This window comes from Oryx dammah, unplaced genomic scaffold (genome assembly GCF_014754425.2).
Source record: "Oryx dammah isolate SB20612 unplaced genomic scaffold, SCBI_Odam_1.1 HiC_scaffold_23, whole genome shotgun sequence".
In the NCBI taxonomy this organism is placed as follows: Eukaryota; Metazoa; Chordata; class Mammalia; order Artiodactyla; family Bovidae; genus Oryx; species Oryx dammah.
In genome coordinates, this window is record NW_024070207.1 from 11,788,244 (window position 1) to 11,811,723 (window position 23,480).

General features: G+C 41.9%; 1 long non-coding RNA gene across 3 annotated transcripts in view; it reads left to right on the forward strand.

Moving 5' to 3' along the window:
- Window positions 1–23,480, forward strand: part of LOC120881336 — a 30,512-nt gene that overhangs the window by 844 nt on the left and 6,188 nt on the right. The window lies entirely within an intron of this gene.

The following is a 23,480-nucleotide window of genomic DNA, read 5'->3' on the forward strand; positions in this document are numbered from 1 at the left end:
TTTTCTCCAAGCACGTTCCCTTCCTGGTTAGCTCAGCTATCTGGAGTGTGACTGAGTAGCACGTAAGGCTCATACTCGTTTATACCTGGTGAGAGCATTTATCCATCACAGTGGCACTTCCAGGACCCCTGCTGGAGAGTCAGTCTTACCAAAGATCAAGACCTCCCTTTACATGCATAGCCTGCAAGCTCTGCTGCTGCTGCTGCTGCTGCTAAGTCGTTTGAGTCGTGTCCGACTCTGTGTGATCCCGTAGACGGAAGCCCACCAGGCTCCCCTGTCCCTGGGATTCTCCTGGCAAGAACACTGGAGTAGGTTGCCATTTCCTGCTCCAATGCATGAAAGTGCAAAGTGAAACGGAAGTCGCTCATTTGTGTCCGACTCTTAGCGACCCCGTGGACTGCAGCCTGCCAGGCTCCTCCGTCCATGCGATTTTCCAGGCAAGAGTACTGGAGTGGGTTACCATTGCCTTCTCCGAGCTCTGGGTAGGACTAAAATGGCAGAACTCAAGGGCTGTCTGGTCTAAGCATTTGAAACGCTTCTGTGCCAGCTATTTGGTTTTCTAGCAAACTCAGTTCACAGCTGGGAATTGTGAATTTACTTGAAATTCTAAGCTATCTTTTAAAACTTTTGAATCTTTATACCTGCTGCTTTGTTTGCCAGAGAAACAGCAGTATAGCAGGCAGTCCAGGTCACTGGTTCTCAAACTTTCCTGTGCATCAGAATCAGCTGGAGGACTTGCTAAAGCTCAGATTGCTGAATTCCACCAAAGAGTTGCTGATTCAGTGGGTCTGGCATTGGCCCCCAAATTTACGTTTCCTACACGTTCCCAGGAGATGCTGATACTACTCATTCTGGGCATTCTCGGAACACACTTAGAGAAGTACTAGTCTAAACAGAACTGAGATTAGTAACCAGAAAGGACATCTCTAGGGGAGAGTAAGCATATTCCTAAAGGTTAAACAAGTCTGAATTAAGCCATGGTAGATATGAAATAAAACAGGTGTGTTTTGGTTGTTCATTTGTATGTTTTAAATGGATGAGCATCCGTTTTTTTTCACTCATGGGGATCAGAGTTTCTTAAATCATTTAAAAAACACAATAGTTTTCTTTTCAGATCCCTTTCTGAGTTATATTCAAATAGGTAATTATTTGTGCTCCTCAGGTGGCTCTAGTGATAAAGAACTCGCCTGCCAATGCAGGAGACATAATATGGGTTCAAACACTGGGTCAGGAATGGATGAGGGCATGGCAGTCCATTCCAGTGTTCTTGCCTGGAGAATCCCATGGACAGAGGAGTCTGGTGGGCTATAGTCCATGGAGTCACAAAGAGGCAGACATTGACTGAAGCTACTTAGCACACAGTCACATACACAGCTAGTTATTTACAGAACTCACACTTGTGTCATCACCAAAAAAAAAAAAAATGAGGTGTTCTAACTTCTGGTAATTATGTTTGAAGTTAAAAAATGAAAGGACAGTTGGGACAATCTAATCAACACAGAAATAGTTGTATAAGGAGCCAGAATTGAGATAGTGTGATAGGTAGTTTATTTTTTATTTTTTCACCGTCAATGAAATCCCTCCCTCTTCAGAAGAAATAATCAGTTTATTCACTCTAGAGCACAAAGGGAACCAGAAACCTTACTGTGCCAGAGATTAACATGAAAGCTTCTTTTATAGATTGACCTAAACAGCCTACTGGAGAGTTGCTGTTGTTAGGCAGTAGGTCATGTCCAACTCTTTTGTGACCCTGTGGACTTGTAGCCCACCAGGCTCCTCTGTCCATGGGATTCCTCAGGCAAGAATGCTGGAGTGGGTTGCCATTTCCTTCTCCAGGGGATCTTCCTCATTAGGGATGAAACCCAGGTCTCCTGAATTGGCAGGTAGATGCTTTACTACTGTGTCACCAGGGAATGGCAGTCCCTAGTTCTGCCTACCCTCCAAACGCTTCCATGGGCCTGAAAAAGATCAGGACACATTTTTCAGAAATGTCACTCATTCTAGACCTGTTAGTGTCGGCTCCCAAATCTCTCCCCAGGCCAGTTATGAAGCAAAACAAAACCTCAAGACCAATCATGCAGACATACATAAAATGCACACAAAAAAGTCCAAATAAACTGGCTTAGGTCTACTCTGAGCTTTTTCAGTGACCAGCAAGATGCTAGGATGACGAGTGACCTGGATATTTCAGAAGTCTGCAGGTCTTCCATTACAAAGGAAGCAGCAGGACACTGTAAGGGTAGGAAAAAGTTTTCCTCTACTGTCTCAAGGTCCCTGGCTATGTCTGAAAATTAAACTGGACAAAGACAGATTAACAAGAGAGAAGCATACAAATGTATTTAATGTAAGTTTTACATGACATGGGAGCCGTCACAGGCAAATAAAGACCCAAAGAAACTGAGTTCAGTATTTTATGCTGGCTTCCCAGGTGACATGACTTAGTGGCTAAACAAACAACAAAATTTTATGTTAGGTTTGACAAAGAGTGGGAATTTATGGAGAAATAAGACAAATTAAGGAGTACAAGGGAAGTATGGTAAACTGGGGGAGACTTAGCAAGTCCTGTTTGTTAGGATTTTCTCTGCATCCCTTTGTATTTGGAGAGAAAAATTATCCTCTCCTCTGAATATATGGAAGGAACCTCTCACATGAGGATTTTATGACCTGTTTCAGGAGAGAAGAGGGGCGAAGGGGTCAAGTGACCTTGTTTCTGCCATTTACTCAAACTCCTTCAGCTTTAAAATATTCAGTATGCCATGGCACCATATTTTGGGGTAGCATGTTCTGAACTCCATCAGTAATCACACACATGCCTCTTGAATATCAATTAAATTTCACATATGGTTGGTGAGTTGTACACTGATTCCTCCCCTCCTCACCAGTTCTCATCTCTGCCTAATTCGCACTTAGTCTTTTAGACAGTATAGTTTTCAATGGAATGTGAGTGGATAAAAAGGAATGAAAGAAACCTGTGTTAGTTTGAACTATGCATCACTGTGTCCTAAGTGATTCCTAAGTAGGAATAATTTAATTTTGTTGCTCGAACACTCAGTAGCTTATGGATCCTGAGAGCAGACCGATGGATGCTAAAGGGAATTTGCGGCCAGGTGTGTCAGAGCAGCAAACACATGATCACTCCTGAATTCAGATTCAGACAAGATTTCTTCTAATCTGAACTTTCTGCTTGTTACGGCTGATTCCCTAAGCAACTTTATTTTTTATTTTTGGCTGCATTGGTTCTTCGTTGTAACACGTGGACTTCTCTTGTTGCAGCATGCAGGCTTAGTTGCCTTATGGCATGTGGGATCTTAGTTCCCCGACCAAGGATAAAACCCATGTCCCCTACATTGGAAGGCAGATTCTTAACCACTGGACTGCCAGGAAGTCCCTAACTTTAAATCAGTATGTATCTCTAACCTGAAGTGGAGTGAGGTTTTCAATCCAGCCCTTAACCACAAGGCTATGGATGTCATTGTTTTCTTTGGAATGTTTTTTCTGAGGATGAGAATTCTTACATCAAGTGAATGAGCATTATAAAGTAGAGGAGAGAAGGGTAATTATCATAGTTAATGTCATGTTGTTTCTTTGAAAATAAGATGAGAAAAAAAAACAGGAGGAAGAGGAGACACAAATATATTCTAGAATCTGGAGTCTGCAACTGATGAACCAGTTGCTAGGTGTATAACTTACTGCTTTTCGCACAGTAGAGGCCTAAACGACCATGTGCCTGCAGCCAGGTTGCCCTTAGATCCTGTGACCTGTTGGAGACAGGAGAGTTATTGCTACTATGTATCATAATGACTTTTCTGTACTTGGTAATATGATGAAGAAACCCTGATAACCTACACACACACACACACACACACACACACACGCACGCACGCACGCATGCACACGCGCACGCACACACACACACAATCTATGGGAGCATTTTAATAGCTTTCAGAGATCCAAAGAACTCATATAATTGTCTTCCAAAACTGCATGTAAAAGTCTTACTGAAAGCTGGAGATCAGAAGATCAGAAATGGCCTTGCCAGAAATGTGTTTTCTAATTTCAAGGTCCTTAGAGGAGTCACCAGTGCACTGCAGCTGAAGACCACCAGGAACATACCTGTGTTTGAGTAAGTCGGTTGCTTACTTACTGAGTTGAGGCAGAATGCACACCACAGGGAGCTGGTGGAATATCTCAAAGGGTGTTAGAAAGGACTTATTATAGGATTTGGACTTGTATTAGGTGATTTGTGGCAGAATTTAAAGTGAGGCTTCGTTCTGAATTGCATTCTGTTAGGAAGCAACAGACAATACATAGGGATAATTCCATGATTGGGTATCTTAATTAATCTTATCTAGCAGCAGCAGCAGCAGGAGGAGGAGAATAGACTAGAAAGAGGCTAATTGGTAAAGTAGAAGCTATTAGCCAGGATAGGAGGGTGTTTTGGCCATTTTGTGGTTTGATCAAAGTTGGCGTTTTGTCTCTTTTCAGACATGGATGCAGTGGTCTTGATTTTGTCACGGAGTGGCCTTGTTTGATGTTTATGGTCTGTGAAATTGGTTATATTACACTCATCAGGAGAACACCAAGACCTAGCTGAGGGCCAGGACAGCTCCCATATGTGAGTGGCTGCTTTTCTCCTCAGAGTGATTAGTGCCAAGTCCAGCAGCCTATAGGAGACCAAATTTCCTTTCTGACAGGAGCTGTATATAGCAGAGAAATGGCTAGATGTGTTGAATAGGAAAGATTGAAGGCTGGGTGTAGATGAAAGCATCTAGTTACCCTCTATTAGAACTTAGGAGCCTCAATGAGAAATAGCAGTCTTCTCAGGTGTTTTTCCTAAAAAAAAAAAGAAAAATCATCAAAGTATACTTCAGCAAGATAAATGGATGGGAGGGAAAACATTGTCTTTTTCGGAGATGGCCAGAATAGTATGTCTCATCCCATGCTCTCTTCTATAATGTGACCTTGCCACTCTTCCATTGAAAAGTAGGGTTAATGTCCCCTCTGCTTTAAGTCTGGACAGACTTCTATTATCTAAATCAACAGAATAGGAAGAAATGAGAGTCTGTGACTTCTGAGGCCATAAGAGGCAGCATGGCTTGTGACTTATCTTCAGGGACATTGATCTTTAGAGTCCTAAGCTGCTATGTAAGAAGTTTGACTTCCCTGAGGCTGCCTTGTTTTGAGGAAGCCTAAGCCTATGGTGAGGCTACCTACAGGTCCTCTGGTCAACAGCCTCAGCTGACATCCCAGCTAATAGCAGACATCAACCAGAAGACTGGAGAACGAAGACACCTCTAGATGATCAGAGTCCCCCAGCTGCTCTGTCTTCCCAGCTGAGACTCCAGACATCATGGAGTAGAAGCAAGACATCCCTGCCATATCCTGAGTTCCCGAACAGAATCTGAGAGCACATTTAAATGGTCATTTTGCACCACTGAATTTTGGATTGGCTTATCACAAAGCAACAATAACCCAAACATGGGTAGAAATGTTGGTTAACACCCAAGGAATGGAGTGAAAGGAACAAGGAAGGCAAGTAATTGTAAGAGGGAAAACAGGCTAGTGACAAAACATTTTGTTTTGCAGTTGCTGCTGCTACTACTGGGCTCTTTGATTCCAGAGACCCCAGAGTGGACAGAGAGATGGAAGAGTTTCATTCTAAATGAAACTTCTATAGATAATAGCATCTTTTTTAAAAATAAGATCTGGAACTATTTAGTTATTTCTTTAATTGAACATATTGATTAAAACTAACAGAAGTATGTGGAGTTTTTTTTTTTTTTTCCCCTAAGGAAACAAGTAACATTGATTACCAGTAGTTTGTAACCATGGGGCTTCCCTGGTGGCTCAGTCCCTAAAGAATCTGCCTGCAATGCAGAAGACGTGGATTCAATCCATGGGTTTGGAAGATCCCCTGGAGAAGGAAGTGGCAACCCACTCCAGTATATTTCCTCAGAAATCCCATGGACAGAGGAGCCTGGCGGGCTTCAGTCCATGGGGTCACACAGAGTCAGACATGACTGAGCAACTACACCACCACCACTTAGTAACCAGAGGATGAGAGATGCTGATCTCCTCTGTATCACTGCATGGGGCTGAAGGAAACCACAGTGTTATTTCCAATGACATGTATAGATGTTTTATTCTTTTAATCTGACAGAATATGGTTTACTTGTAAAGCTTCCGTATTTGTCTATATGTTATACCCACTGCATAAGTCATTTAATCTGTAAGTTAGAGGTCCTAGTATTTTGTTGGAATTGTGTAATTGGTTAGCCCTCAATGATATTATTGGTTGTAAATGTTGAGTAAAACCATCAACTGACCTCATGGTTATGGGTCAAGAGCAGAATGTCTCAATCTCTTGGTTTCTTGTAAAAATGCATGTGAATTTGGTGTTTGACTCTTTCAATGTGTTCCAGCGACACTGAACGTCCTTACTGGAACCTTGATCATCCATTTACTACTATTTGTTCTACTTACTCCCTCTGTACATTCTTCCTTGAAAACTATCCCTATCTGTTCAAACATACCCCAATCTTTTGTATTACTAAAGCCCCAAGTCAGACAGTACCACTTGTTTGGAAACCTAGATCTCGTGTTTTCTTGGTCACCTTTCCCTGTTTCGCTTCTGTCACCTTCAGTTTTGCATTGTAGTTATCTGGAACTGTGTCTGACCTTCCAACTAGTCTGTGAGCCCCTGGAAAACAGAGTCTATATTAGATTGATTTAGGAGTTCCCCACAACTCCAAGATGGATGTTTTGTTCATCTTTAGGGACTGCAGAGAGGACACCTGAGCCTGGACATGCTAATGAAGATCATATATCTAATTTGTAGCAGAGCTAGGGCCAGAACCCAGGTTTCCTAATTTACAGCTTGATGTTCTCTACTAGATGAAGAAGGAAAAGTGGGGAGAGGAAAAGAGGGACGAAGTAGTATGCTTCATGAGCACAAACCTTTGTATCTGTTTCATTCACTGGTGCAACCCCACTGCGTAGAACAGTGCCTGGCATGTAGTGCACACTCAAAAAATATTTACTGAAATGATAAGTGATTGGGGTAAATAGGCATTCAGGTACAGGGATGATGTACAATGACCTTAGGGGGCATAGGTATTGTTTACTTTTCACAAGTTCTTATGTCATGTGTTGTCCTGATGCAAGAAAGAATAAACAGAAAGCCCCCAAAACCCAGCTTTTCCTGCACTGGTATTTTCCCACTGCTCTCTTGTACCACTTATCTTTCCCTAGTAGCAATTCTAAAGACTGTCAGTCAGCTCCCACTGAGCTCTTTCATCAGTGTTCTGATAAAAGAAAAATATGATGTACTGGACACAAAATGTCTTCATTTTATGTAAAAACCTTCTTGGGAAAGTTAGCATTTCTTTAAAAGAAAAAAAAGACATAGCTTATTACTAATGGCTGCCTTTTATTGGCCTTGCTAGGGACATCCCAATGGGACAATGTGGCTGGAGTCTAGAGTTGCCCAAGAGGTCCTGCTCTCAGTAGAGATGACCCCAGGTAATGGAGGCCGTAGGTGTGGCTGAAAGACAAGAAAGAGGATGGATAAAACCACATACCTTTTAGTCCCCTCTACTTGCTGGCCTGTGGTCATCATCCTGGTAACTCTACCTCAAATCTCACTAAAGAAAATCACCTACTGTCCCCTCCCAATCTGATTTTTTCCTCCTTGTCTTTGCTTATTGTGTTCTGAAAAAGGTATCTTTTCCTTAGCTCTATTCTAATCTTTCTTCTTCTTAACTCTCACCCCCAGGCAAAAGTGATTTTGTACAAATTTATATATGAAAATCATCTCCTTCTCTGTGATACCTGAAAGTACAGTTTCTAAGATTTAAAAATCTAAGGCAGGTATTTCCCTGGTGGCCCAGTGGTTAAGACTCCATGCTCCCAATGCAGAGGGCCTGGGTTTGATCCCTGGTCAGGAAACTATTAATAGATAGCACATGCCACAACCAAGAGTTCACATGCCACAACTAAAGATCCTGTGTGCCACAGCTAAGACCCAGCACAGCCAAATAAATGAATTAATTAAAATAAAAATTTAAAGTGACTAAAATCTGGGGCAGAGGGAGTGGGACTAGGAAACGCAGTTTGGCCTCAGTCTAGTCCAAAGCCACATGGTTTATAAGAACCCTCGATCTGAGGAGTTAAGGACGCTTGCTCAGATGAATAGCACACCCTCTGGGGGAAGACTGCCTGTTTTGCAGTTTGGGGTCCATGCTCTGTAGGCTTTGGTGACCCTGGGCAAGTTATTCAACCTGTCTGTGCTGTAGTTCTCTTATCTGTGAGATAGAGATGTGTTAGGGGGATTTGCATAGTTAATATAGGTGAAGCACTTAGGATGGTGCCTGGCAAACAGTAAGTGCTATTTATTTTTGAATATTAGAATATAGTTGATTTGCAATGTTGTGTTGGTTTTGGGTGTACAGCAAAGTGATTCAGTTATACATATACATATATCCACTCTTTTTCAGATTCTTTTTTCATATAGCTTATTACAGAATATTGAGTAGGGTTCCCTGTACTATACAGGAGGTCCTTGTTGATTATCTATTTTATATACAGCAGTGTGTATATGTTAATGCCAAACTCCTGATTTATCCCTCCCCAACCTTTCTCCTCTGGTAACCATATTTTTGAAGTCTGTGAATCGGTTTTATTTTGAGTTGTTTGTTTGTTTTGTTTTGGCCACACTGCGTGGCATGTAGGACCTTAGTTCCCTGACTCGGGATCAAACCTGTGCCCCCTGCAGTGGAAGCACAGAGTCCTCACCACTAGACCACCAGGGAATTCTCCTGTTTCTGTTCTGAAATAAGTTCATTTGTATCATTTTTTTTAGATTCCACATATTAGTGATATCATATGATATTTGTCTTTCTCTTTCTGATGTATTTCAGTTAGTATGTTAATCTATAGATTCATCCATGTTTAAACAGTAAGTACTGTTTAAATGTTAGGTGTTATATCTGTCATTATTATTATTACCAAAGTTATTAAAACAGACTTTTGTCTGTATGTGCCATCAGGAGCTTAAGGGAAGATGTAAGTGGCACCCCACATGTAATAAATAAGTGTTGAAAGTGTTGTGTAGCTCAGTCGTGTCCAACTCTGTGACCCCATGGACTGTAGTCCACAGGCTTCTCTGTCCATGGGATTTTCCAGGCAAGAATACTGGAGTGTGCTGCCATTTCCTTCTCCAGGGGATCTTCCCCACTCAGGGTTCAAACCCAGGTCTCCTGCATTGCAGGCAGATAGGTGTTAGAGAAGCCAAAAATGCTGAACAGACCTAAAGAATTAAGAAATTCTATCTAAGGGTGTTTTCAGGAGTTTTAATCTTTTGCTAAAAACAAATCTGTTACAAGCCATTGCTTGTAATTTTGGAGTTATTCAAGACACAGTTGCCTAATCTAAGATTGGGAAGATTGACACCTGTGTTTTTCTCTAGTTTTATAATTTAATCTCTTACATTTGGCCTTTGATCAATCTGGAGTTACTTTTTACATACAGGCTTCCCTGGTGGCTCAGAGGTTAAAGCGTCTGCCTCCAATGCAGGAGACCTGGGTTCAATCCCTGGGTCGGGAAGATCCCCTGGAGAAGGAAATGGCAACCCACTCCAGGTGACTTCACTTTCTTTCACTTTCATTTTCTTTACATGCAACATGAAGTGGGAGTCCAACTTCATTTTTTTTATTCATTTCGTATATGATATTATACATGTTTCAATGCCGTTCTCCCAAATCATCCCACCCTCTCCCTCTCCCACAGAGTCCAAAAGACTGTTCTATACATCTGTGTCTCTTTTGCTGTCTCGCATACAGGGTTATCATTACCATCTTTCTAAATTCTATATATATGTGTTAGTATACTGTATTGGTGTTTTTCTTTCTGGCTTACTTCACTCTGTATAATAAGCTCCAGTTTCATCCACCTCATTAGAACTGATTCAAATGTATTCTTTTTAATGGCTGCGTAACTTCATTCTTTTACATGTTAATATCTAGTTGTTCCAGCACCATCTGTTGAAAAGGCTATTCTTTCTTGAGTGGTCTTGGCACCCTTGTTGAAAATCAATTGCTGTAAAAGTCTAAGTTTATTTCTGGACTCTCAGTTCTATTTCTCTGATCTCTCTGTTTAACCTCCCCCAGTACCAGTCTTAATTACTATAGCTTTGGGGTGTTTTTTGAAATCATGAACTGTGAGTCATCTTCTTTTTATTTTTCAAGTTTGCTTTGGTTGTTCTGGACCCTTTGAATTTTCATGTGATTTTAGGATCATCTCATCCGTTTCTGCAAGACAGCTAGAATTTTGATAGGGATTGCAGTGAATCTGTAGAAAAATTTATGGAGTATTGCAGTACTCTTGCCTGGAAAATCCCATGGACGGAGGAGCCTGGTGGGCTGCAGTCCTTGGGGTTGCAAAGAGTTGGACACAACTGAGCGACTTCACTTTCACTTTTCACTTTCATGCATTGGAGAAGGCAATGGCAACTCACTCCAGTGTTCTTGCCTTGAGAATCCCAGGGACGGGGGAGCAGCCTGGTGGGCTGCCGTCTATGGGGTCGCACAGAGTTGGACATGACTGAAGCGACTTAGCAGCAGCAGCAGCAGCCATGTTAACAATGTTAAGTCTTCTGATCAATGGGCACAGGATTCTTTATATTTGGGGTCACAAAGAGTCAGGCATGACTTAGCGACTTTCCCTTTCATACTTTCATACATATACAAGTCTTGCACATCTTTTGTTAAGTTGAAAGTGAAAGTCAGTCATGTCCAACTCTTTGCGACCCCATGGATGATACAGTCCAAGGACCAGCTGAGCCACCAGGGAAGCTCAAAAATAGTGAAGTGGGTAACCTATCCCTTCTCCAGCAGGTCTTCCCGACCCAGGAATCAAATGGAGGTCTCCTGCATTGCAGGCAGATTCTTTACCAGCTGGACTACCAGGGAAGCCCCTTTGTTAAATTAGTTCCTAAGTAATTTTTATGCTATTATAAATGGAATTGTTTCATTAATTTCCTGTTTGGAGTGTTCATTGCTAGTACAGTTGATTTTTGTATGTTGACCTGAAACCTTGCTGATTTTATAAGTTATAATTGTATTTTTGTGATTCCTTTGGATTTTATGTGTAAAATATCATGCCACCTATGAATACTTCTTTTCAAACATAGATGTTTTATACATCTTTTTCTCCCTTCATTGCCCTGGCTAGAACCTCCAACACAATGTGAAATTGAAGTGGCAAGGATGGAAATCCTTGTCTTGTTTCTGGTTTTATGATGTGTCTAGCTGTGATTTTCTTTGAGTTTATCTTGGAATTTGTTGAGCTTCACAGATGTATAGATTCATGTTTTTCATCAATTTTGGAGCATTTCAGGTATGTTTTCTTCAAATATACTTTCTGTCCCTTACTCTTTCTCTTTCTCTCCTTCTGGGACTCATTATGTGTATGCTGGTATGCTCATAGGTCTCTGAAGCTCTGTGAATTTTTCTTCATTCTTTTTTCTTTCTGTTCCTCATTCTGGTCAATCTCAATTGACCTGTCTTCAACTTTGATGATTCTTTTTTCTGCCAGCTCAAATCTGCCGTTAAACTCCTCCAATAAATATTTATTATATATTTCAATTCCAGAATTTCTGTTTGGGTCTTTTTATTTATTTATTTATTTTTATTTTTTTTTTTTAATTTTTTGTTTTATTTTTCTTTAATTTTCTTTAATTTATTTATTTTTTATTTTACTTTACAATTCTGTATTGGTTTTGCCATACAAATAATTTGTCTCTTTATTGGTATGACCTAAATCAAATCCCTTACAATTATACAGTGGAAGTGACAAATAGATTTAAGGGACTAGATCTGATAGACAGAGTGCCTGATGAATTATAGATGGACGTTCATGACATTGTGCAGGAGACAGGGATCAAGACCATCCCCAAGAAAAAGAAATGTAAAAAAGCAAAATGGCTGTCTGAGGAGGCCTTACAAATAGCTGTGAAAGGAAGAGAAGTGAAAAGCAATGGAGAAAAGGTAAGATATACCCATTTGAATGCAGAGTTCCAAAGAACAGCAAGGAGAGATAAGAAAGCCTTCCTTAGTGATCAGTGCAAAGAAAGAGAGGAAAGCAATAGAATGGGAAAGACTAGAGATCTCTTCAAGAAAGTTAGAGATACCAAGGGAACATTTCATGCAAAGATGGGCTCAATAAAGGACAGGAATGGTATGGACCTAAACAGAAGCAGAAGATATTAAAAAGAGGTGGCAAGAATACACAGAAGAACTGTACAAAAAATATCTTCACAACCCAGATAATCACAATGGTGATCACTCGCCTAGAGCCAGACATCCTGGAATGTGAAGTCAAGTGGGCCTTAGGAAGCATCACTATGAACAAAGCTAGTGGAGGTGATGGAATTCCAGTTGAGCTATTTCAAATCCTGAAAGATGATGCTGTGAAAGGGCTGCACTCAATATGCTAACAAATTGAAAAATTCAGCAGTGGCCACAGAACTGGAAAAGGTCAGTTTTCATTCCAATCCCAAAGAAAGGCAATGTCAAAGAATGCTCAAACTACCGCACAATTGCACTCATCTCACACACTAGTAAAGTAATTCTCAAAATTCTCCAATCCAGGCTTCAGGAATACGTGAACTGTGAACTTCCAGATGTTCAAGCTGGATTTAGAAAGGGCAGAGGAACCAAAGATCAAATTGCCAACATCCACTGGATCATTGAAAAAGCAAGAGAGTTTCAGAAAACCATCTATTTCTGCTTTATTGACTATGCCAAAGCCTTTGACTGTGTGGATCACAGTAAACTGTGGAAAATTCTTGAAGAGATGGGAAGGCCAGACCACCTGACCTGCCTCCTGAGAAATCTGTATGCAGGTCAGGGAGCAACAGTTAAAAATGGACATGGAACAACAGACTGGTTCCAGAGAGGAAAAGGAGTACGTCAAGGCTGTATATTGTCACCCTGCTTATTTAACTTATATGCAGAGTGCATCATGAGAAACGCTGGACTGGAAGAAACACAAGCTGGAATCAAGATTTCCAGGAGAAATATCAGTAACCTCAGACATGCAGATGACACTACTCTTATGGCAGAAAGCAAAGAAGAACTAAAGAGCCTCTTGATGAAATTGAAAGAGGAGAGTGAAAAAGTTGGCTTAAAGCTCAACATTCAGAAAACTAAGATCATGGCATCTGGTCCCATTACTTCATGGCAAATAGATGTGGAAACAGTGGCTGACTTTATTTTGGGGGCTCCAAAATCACTGCAGATGATGACTGCAGCGATGAAATTAAAAGACGCTTGCTCCTTGGAGGAAAAGTTATGGTCAACCTAGACAGCATATTAAAAATCAGAGACATTACTTTGCCAACAAAGGTCCGTCTAGTCAAAGCTATGGTTTTTCTAGTAGTCATATATGGATGTGAATTGGACTATAAAGAAAGCTGAGCACCGAAGAATTGATGCTTTTGAATTGTGGTGTTGGAGAAGACTCTTGAGAGTCCCTTGGACTGCAAAGAGATCCGACCAGTCTATCCCAAAGGAAATCAGTCCTGAATATTCTTTGGAATGACTGATGCTGAAGCTGGAACTCCAATACTTTGGCCACCTGATGTGAAGAACTGATTCATTGGAAAAGACCTTGATGCTGGGAAAGATAGAAGGCAGGAGGAGAAGGGGATGGACAGAGGATGAGATGGTTGGATGGTATCACTGAGTTGATGGACAGGAGTTTGAGTAAGCTCCAGGAGTTGGTGATGGACAAGGAAGCCTGTCGTGCTGCAGTCCATGGGGTCACAAAGAGTCGGACACAACTGAGCAACTGAACTGAACTAAATTCTGTAAAGTCTGCTTTTCCTGTCGTCTGTAGCCACTGAAGTCTTGCCCAGATGCATCGCTAAGCTTGTAGCTTAGCTGTCAGCTAAAAATTGGTGGGAGTTTTTCTACAGTGTCTTGAACCAATAACCCTCCCACTTACTACAGACTAGCTCTGTGTGTATTATGGTACACTCTCAGTGCTCTGGTAGAGTGAAAGTGTTAATTACTCAGTCATGTCTGACTCTTTGGGACCCTGTGGACTATAGTCCACTAGGCTCCTCTATCCATGGGGCTCTCTAGGCAAGAATACTGGAGTGGGTTGCTATTCCCTTCTCCAGGGGATCATCCCAACCCAGGTTTTAAACACAGGTGGCTGAGACTTTAGTGTCTGTCTACAATGTGAGATACCTGGGTTCGATCCCTGGGTTGGGAAGATTCCCTGGAGAAGGAAATGGCAACCCACTCCAGTACTTCTTGCCTTGAAAATTCCATGGATGGAGGAGCTTGGTGCAGGCTACTATCCATGGGGTTGCAAAGTGTCGGGCATGACTGAGTGACTTCACTATCCTTCTTTGTAGGCAGATTCTTTACCATCTGAGCCACCAGGGAATCCCCCCAGTGCTCTGGTAAGCAGTTCACAATTCTGTCTTAGCTTTCACTTCGTGTTTTCACAGACTCAAAGTTAGCCAGAGGTGAGAAATGGGAGCCTTCTATGTCTTTCTTGGGCAGGTACACAGCCCTTGACATATGTGACTTTTAGATCCTTAGGAATGTATTGTGGCTTTTCAAAGACCTCTGTGGATATCTCATTCCCCAAATCTTAAGTTTTTTAATCAGTCTCTTATTTTCCCACCAGGTGGTGCTAGTGAAAAGAACACGCCTGCTAATGCAGGAGGCATAAGAGACATGGGTTCAATCCCTGGGTCAGGAAGATTCCCTGGAGGAGGGCATGGCAGCCCACTCCAGTGTTCTTGCCTGGATAATCCCCTGGACAGAGGAGTATGGTCCATAGTGTTGCAAAGAGTCGGACACAACTGAAGTGACTTAGCACATTTATCTCAACAGGTATCATGGTTTAGGCAGCTGTGATGTTAAACAATTGCCACTGAAACTGTTTGGCAAATGCCCCCGTAGATGGGGCTTTTCCCACTATCTCATGTCCTGCTGAGTCATGTTAAATAACTGCAAGCCATGGGAAGGAGGCTTTTTCATTGGGAGCTGACAGATCAAATAGTGATAGTGCTCTGAGGATGGGAGTTTTTCAGGCTGTTTTGAAACAGTAAAGCATCTGCCTGCAATGCAGGAGACCTAGGTTTGATCTCTGGGTCAGGAAGATCCCCTGGAGAAGGAAATGGCAAACCACTCCAGTATTCTTGCCTGGAAAATCCCATGGATGGAGGAGCCTGGTAGGTTACAGTCCTTGGGGTCACAAAGAGTCTGACATGACTAAGTGACTTCACTTCACTTCACTCACTCTGCCCCCACCAGTGACTGTTAGGCTACTGACTTTCATGGCCTTTTACCATGGATGTGAAACTGCTGATTTTCAAGACTACCACTGGTCAAGAGAGAGGGGGATTGAAATAGGGCAAGTTAAAAGGCCTCAAAGATCAGTGTTCTTAACAAGACTCAGTAGTTTTCTTGAATAAATGCTCCTCAGATTGGTGTCTGCAAACTTTTGAATCATTTCCAGAGTTCCAAAAATGTTTAACACTTTTTGCAACTGTTCTCATTGCTGTTTTGCAAAAGTAGATTTCCAGAGGTTCCTACCATGCCATTCTGAAAGCTCCTACTCATAGATTTTTATTCTCTTTAGGGTACAATTGGATCTCAATCTAAGGAAGTGTTAGTCACTCAGTTATGTCCGACTCTTTGCAACCCCATGGACTGTAGCACACCAGGCCCCTCTGTCCATGGGATTTCCCAGGCAAGAATTCTGGAATGGGTTAGCATTTCTTTCTCCAAGGGATCTTCCTTTCCCAGGGATTGAACCTGGGTCTCTTGCATTGCAGGCATATTCTTTACCATCTGAGTCACTAGGAAAGCCCTATCTCCATTTAAAATAACAATCTTATGTGGATGTTTGCATCAGAACTTCTTAGCAGTAGACAAGATTTGGACGAACAATGACAATGCTGAAGATGGCCTCTTCCTGTGTCTTAAGAACTCTAAAAGTCTGTTCTGGACTGAGGCTGGGCTGTGATCATGAGCAGGCCAGTGGGTGAAAACTATGGGTAGCCACAGGAGCTAATATTATCTTTTCTCCAACTAAGTCGTTTCATTCTATGCTCATAGGCACCTGGAAACCTGGAGGTATATTTGAGCCAAACTTCTCCACAGATGGGCCACCAATTCCTCTTTACTGTTTTCCATATTCTCCAGAAAGTTTATTGGACATGGACCATTCCTTTAGAAGAAATTTGGGAGAGAATGCTGTTAAAGGTGGGGGAAACAAATGCTTATTGAATGAACTAATGAGTAGTGGGCTGGAGAAATCAGGGAAGGCTTCCTGCAGGAAGCATGGGTTTGATCTTATCCTGCAAGAATTGGTGCATGTTGGTTAGTTGAAAAAAATGTGTGGTTAGTAGGAAAGCAGTTTAAATTTAATGCAACCAACTGAAATATCTAATTAATTCTGCTCACTGAGCCACTGTAGGAATATACCTCAGGCTTACCCCTGGGGGAAAGCCAGAGACTAGGCAATGATGAAAAAAAAATGAGGGAGGCAGTATGTCCTAGTGGTTAGGAATTCAGTTACTGATGTTAGACTGCTTAAGTTCAAGTCCCAGGCTTTCTGCTTATCTGCTTATTAGCTATGTGATCCTGGACAATTTAATCTCTCTGGTCCTATTATCTTTATCTGTGACATAGGAATACCTTCCTGCCTCACAGGTTTGGTGAGAAGATTAAATGGGATAATGGATCAATAATGCAAAATACAGTGCCTTTACTGCTCAGCAAAGAGCAGCAATATATTTTTTCTTACAGTTTTGAGATATAATTACAATAAATTTTAAGGTATACAGTATGATATGATTTATGTATATCATGAAGTGATTATCACAATGTTTAGTGAACAACCATCATCTCATATAGGTACCGAATTAAATTAAAAAAAATTTTCCTTGTGATGAGAAAACTTAGGATTTACTCTCTTAACTTTTATATGTAACATACAGCAGTATTAGTTGTATTTATCATGTTGTACATATATCCCTAAGGCAGGCAGATTTTTAAAAATATGTATTTGGCTGTACTCGGTCTTATTAATAGTTGCAGTACTCAAGATCTTCAGTCTCTGTTGTGGCGTGAAGGATCTTTTGATTGCATGCAGCATGTGGGAGCTTTAGTTTCAGAATGAGAACGCTTAGTTGTTGCAAGTGGGATCTAGTTCCCTGACTAGGGATCAAACCCTCCATTGGGAGCATGGAGTCTTAGCCACTGGACCACCAGGGAAGCCTGGAAGGTGAATTTTTTAATTCTGTTTACACATTTAACTGTTTAAATACTGAATTAGTTTTGTTCACTTTTGTGTCTCCCATGCCTTAAACAAACTTGTTGGGTGAATGAATGCCTGCTGGTAAACGAACCTAATACAGCGAGAAGTGCTGTAACAGAGATTGAATACAAGGCACTTTTCAGGACATGAGGGACAGGGTACGTTATGCTTGACTCTGAGCAGTTCAGGGAACATTTGGTTGAGAGGGCTGTTCCCTTCTAGAATTTTCAGTGCAATCAGATCTATGCGAGTCAACTGCATCCTGGAACTAGGTAAAGCGATGCTGTGCAGCCACAAGGTGGCACTACTACACAGGGATTCAACCAGCAGAGGAGCCCTTTCCAGCCAAGAGTTCATGTTTCTGTCTGACGCAGTTTTTCTCTCCTCTCCACAGAAACTCAAGCTATGACTTCTTCCGTCTTGTTCTGCTGGTTTTGGAGCACTGCCATTCCTACCCAAGGCTCAGTTCAGTTCAGTCACTCAGTTGTGTCCGATTGTTTGCGACCCCACAGACTGCAGTGCACCAGGCTTCCCTGTCCATCACCAACTCCCGGAGCTTGCTCAAACTCATGTCCAAACCCAAGGCTACTTGGGAGCCATCTGATGCTTAAGCTACTCTGTCTTTATCAGGCGAGAGGAGAGAGAGAGACAATGCTGAGTATATTTCCAGTTCTTTGCGTTTTGGACTTCTGACTCCCACACCATTGCCTTGTTTCTCCTGCTCTGCCCTGGATGAAACTAAAAGTAAGGGGAGAAACAAAACTACCCTTTTTTGAAACAGTAAGCACTATATCAGAAATGTTATATAGTCACATTGTTGAATGGCAACAGAACCTTGAGAGATTAATTTTGTCATTTATTTTGCCTGTTATCTTGCTTCAGCACTATTTAACATAGGCTCTGCCAGTCTTATTTCTGTGATACCCCCCACCCAACACCACTGAATTATTTTCAGGCAAATCCCAGATGATTTTTCATTGCATAATTTTATTTTAAAATGCTTTCTTACATTTCTCTAAAAAATAAGGGCTTTTAAACATCACAGTATAATTATAATGCTTTTAAAACCCCCAAGAAATAATACCCTAATATTATCAAATATATACCTTCTGTTCAAATTTACCTAGATGTCTCATTTTAAAAACTGTATTTGGTTAATTCAAATCAAGATTCCAACAGAGTTCATACATTCAATTCATTTGATATGTGAGCTATGAGCCATTTTACATAGAGGGAAACTGAGGATCAAGAGATAATCTGTTGAGTATTCAAAAACAATTCTCTATTGAATCAGACCTGGTACCAGTTGTTGGGGATGCAAAGATAAGAAACACCCAAGTCTCTGCTTCAAGGAACTCGGTCTTAGGCTCCTATGATGCTCTGTGAGTATATCTGTCACAAGACTTAGTATTTTATTAGTGTGTGGTTTTTTTCTCTCATACCAGATAAGTGGCAGAAGGCAGGGACCAGTTTGTGGTCAACATTGTATTCTTAATACCAAGCATAGTCCTTGGTACCTAGTAGGTGTTTAACAACTATGGGGAAAGGAATAATTTCGTCAGAGTGGGCAGGGGGAACCAGTGAAGAGTTTCAAGCAGGGCAGCAGCATGTTAAGACTATCACTGTAGGTTGGTGGCACATGTCATCATTGGGATTGAAGGCATGAGAGACTGGAGGTAGAGAAGGGACCTTTGCTGGAGAGCCAGATTAAAGCAATGGTGATGAGTATGGAGAAGAGAAGACAGACTGGAGAGTTATTGGGGATGTGAGTTTGGCTGTACTTGGTAATTTGTTAGATGTAGAGAATGAGTGTTTCTGGCTTTGATGATGGTGGTGCCACAAATAGATTCAGAGCAAAGAGGAGAAGCGAGTTTGGGGTGGAAGATGAGTTCCATTTTGGAGATGCTAAGTTGTGCCTGTGTGATCTTCAGGAGAATGTGGGAGACCAGAGCCCAGGTCAGAGGTTAGGAAAGAAGATCAGGGGAACACAGCATGAAGGTAGAGCTTGAAAGCCTGATGGTGGATGCCCTCACTGGCAAGAGGACCTGCAGGGAGTGGACTCAGGAGGGAACTCTGCCACTTACCAAGGGAATGGAGAATGAGAAGCCCATGAGAAGGATGAAAAAGGAACAGCCAGGGAGATTGAAAGAAAATCAGGAGAGTGTGTGGTGCCACAGAAGCCCAAAGAGGAAAAAGGTGAGGCGAGAGGGAGTGGGAGTGGTTGACACGTTGAGGTGGGTCAAGAGGTGGCGGCAGAAGGCAGCTCAGCGCTGTGGCCAGAGTGTGGTCAGTCGTGAAGCAGTGGCAGGTGGTGGGCATCCAAAGGCCAGGTGGTCCCTCATCCAAAAAGGCCTTGGTCACCCACCTATGGAGTTAAGCCTTCATTCTGTAAGTAATGGAGAGTCAAGAGGTTTCAAAAAGGAGTGACCTGGTCAGATTGGAGTGTTCCAGAAAAATCAGGCTGAGGCAGGATGCTGCAGAGGATGTTGTGGAGGAATAGGATAGGATCTTTAGCAGGTAAAATTGGCAGGCATTAAAAATGGTAGCTAACACTCACTGAGCCCTTATTATAAGCCAGGCACTACTCTCAGTGCTTATATGAATTGTCTCACATCATTCGCACAACCCATCTATGGGGTAGATAATGTTGACCTCATTTTGTGCCTGAGGAAGCTGAGGTACAGAGAGAGAAAACAATTTGCAGGTCGTCAGAGAGCTGGTAAATGAGGAGCCTAGATTCAAGTCCAGGTGGTTGGTTCTAATCCACTCTAACATGTTTCACTGCATGCCACTCTTAACTTCTAGATTTTGTTTTGCCTTGATTAGATGTGAGGAGTGAGGGGGTTAGAATTAGGTTCAGCTATGAGCTATCAGGCATCCAAAATAAGAACAGATCAAACAGGGTAGAGGGTTTCTGTGGTGGCTCAGTGGTAAAGAATCTGCCTGCCAAACAGGAGAGTTTGATCCCTGGGTCAGGAAGATCCCCTGGAGAAGGAAAGATTCTTCCTTCAGCACATCCTACAATATTCTTGACTGGGAAATCTCATGGACAGAGGAGCCTGGTGGGCTACAGTCCATGGGGTTGCAGAGAGTTGGACACGACTGAGCAGCTAAACAACAAACAGGATAGAAATTCATTTCTCTTTCATTAAAGAAATAAATTAATGAAAACCTAAAAGGCTTAATGGCCAGTCATCTCCACAATGTGGCACTTGATTCCATGGCACAGGATAGAGCTCCAGCCAGCATGTTCATGCTGTAAGCAGCAAGAGGCGGGTGGAGGGAAAGAAAGAACAGATACTGGGGGCAACTGGCAGTCTGCTATAAGAGACATTCCAGAACTCTGCCATGGCTGATTGAAAGGAGGGTGGGGTTACCAGCAGTGGAGGTAGACAATACAGGAAACCTGTTAGGCCTTTGATAATTTTGTTTGCCCAAGGTCTTTCCCCTGCCTTGGAAGCGAAACCCTCTGTTCTAGGGGAGTACTGCTCCTCTCCTGTCCAGCAATGCCCGTTTTAGTTTGGGCTTCCAATCCAAGTACCCTATCATCTCCCTAGTCACAATTGATCTGATTGGTTGAGATACAGGCATGTGATCTAAATCAGAACAATCTGAATCCTTCTCTTCACCAACTTAAATGGGGGAAAATGCTGTGTCCCACTTTGTGGGACAGCTTGTAGATGTGTGGCCAGAAACTGTTGGTGGCCCTTTTACAATTACAAAGAAGAAGCGTGTCTGAGAAAATGCAGTCAGCGTGCAGAAGGAACTGTGCATTCCTATTGGTGTTCAAGTCTCTGGTCTTGTCCTTGAGACCCATCTACAATCTTGTCCTTAGAGACTTCTGATAAATTCCCTCTTGTGCTCAAGCTAAAGCTGCATTTCTGTCAACTTGCAATCAGTAATATCCTGATTAAAGCTGCATTCTAAAAGTTAACTCTCGAATCAGTGTAGATATGCTTAAGGTGTGTGTGTGTATTTGGGGGTGGAGGTCATAGTAAATAGCAACCAGAAGCAGGAAGATAATTTATGAGGCTGTTTTAATAGTCTACACGAGGAACAATGAAAATCTGAACTAAGGTGATATCAGTGGGTACTTAGCTCTTGGCCGGGTTTGCTATGTCTCTTCTAGACCTTGAATCAGTTGCGCATATCTGCATATTGATCATCTCTACCTGGATGGATGGCGTCACCAACCACTGGTTGGATGGCATCACTGACTCAATGGACGTAAGTTTGAGCAAGTTCTGGGGGTTGGTGATGGACAGGGAAGCCTGGCCTGCTGTATGTAGTCCATGGGGTTGCAAAGAGACACGACTGAACTAAACTGGACCTGGATGGAATGTAACATGTCCCTCTTCATTATGAGGATATTTTCCTCTATGTCTTTTGTTCTTCAGTTGCTGACTTGTGACCTACTCTTTGTGACACCGTGGACTACAGCACGCCAGGCTTCCCTGTACTTCACTATCTTCCAGAGTTTGTGCAAACTCACGTCCATTCAATCAGTGATGCCATCCAACTGTCTCATCCTCTGTCGTTCCCTTCTCCTCCTGCCCTCAATGTTTCCCAGCATCAGAGTCTTTTCCAATGAGTTAGCTCTTCACATCAGGTGGCCAAAGTATTCAAGCTTCAGCTTCAGCATCAGTCCTTCCAATGAATATTCAGGGTTGCTTTCTTTTAGGATTGACTGATTTGATCTCCTTGCAGTCCAAGGGGTTCTCAAGAGTCCTCTAAAACCACAGTTCAAAAGTATAAATTCTTCAGCACTCAGCCTTCTTTATGGTCCATCTCCATCCATACATGACTACTGGAAAAACCATAGCTTTGACAATACAGACCTTGTCGGCAAAGTCATGTCTCTACTTTTTAATACGCTGTCTGTTTTTCATAGCTTTTCTTCCAAGGAGCAAGCATCTTTTAATTTCATGGCTGTAGTCACTATCTGTAATGATTTTGGAACCCAAGAAGAAAATAGTCTGTCTCTGTTTCGATTTTTGCCCATCCATTTGCCATGAAATGAGGGAACCAGATGCCATAATCTTCATTTTTTTAATGTTGAGATTTAAGACAGCTTTTTACTCTCCTCTTCCACCTTCATCAAGAGGCTCTTTAGCTCCTCTTCACTTTCTGCCATTAGGGTGGTGTCATGTGCATATCTGAGGTTATTGATGTTTCTCCCGACAATCTTGATTCCAGCTTGTGCTTCATCCAACCCAGCATTTTGCATGATGTCCTCTGCATAGAAGTTAAATAAGCAGGGTGACAGTATACAGCCGTGGTGTACTCCTTTCCCAATTTTAAACCACTGTGTTGTTCCATGTCCAGTTCTAACTGTTGCTTCTTGACCTCTATACAGGTTTCTCAGAAGGCAGGTAAGGTGGTCTGTATTCCCATCTCTTTAAGAATTTTCCATAGTATGTTGTGATCCACAAAGTCAAAGGCTTTAGAATAGCCAATGATGCAGAAGTAGATATTTTTATGGAATTTCCTTGCTTTTTATATGATCCAGTGGATGTTGGCAATTTGATCTCTGGTTCTTCTGCCTTTTTTAAATCCAGCTTGTACTCTGGAAGTTCTCAGTTCATGTACTGTTGAAGTGTAGCTTGAAGGATTTTGAGCATTACCTTGCTAGCATGTGAAATGAGTGCAGTTATGCAGTAGTTTGAGTGTTCTTTGGCATTGCCCTTCTTTGGGGTTGGAATGAAAACTGACCTTTTCCAGTCCTGTGGCCACTCATGAGTTTTCCAAATTTGCTGGCATATTGAGTGCAGCACTTTCACAGCATCATCTTTTAGGATTTGAAATAGCTCAACTGGAATTACATCACTTCCACTAGCTTTGTTCATAGTAAAAGCATCCTAAGTCTTCACACTCCAGGATGTCTGGCTCTAGGTGAGTGATCAAACCATCATGGTTATCTGAGTTACTAAGACCATTTTTGTACAGTTCTTCTGTATATTCTTGCTACCTCTTCTTAATATTTTCTGCTTCTTTCAGGTCCATATGGTTTCTGTCCTTTATTGTACCCATCTTTGCATGAATGGTATCTCTAATTTTCTTGAACAGACCTCTAGTCTTTTCCATTCTATTGTTTTCCTCTACTTCTTTGCATTGTTCATTTAATAAGGCTTTCTTAT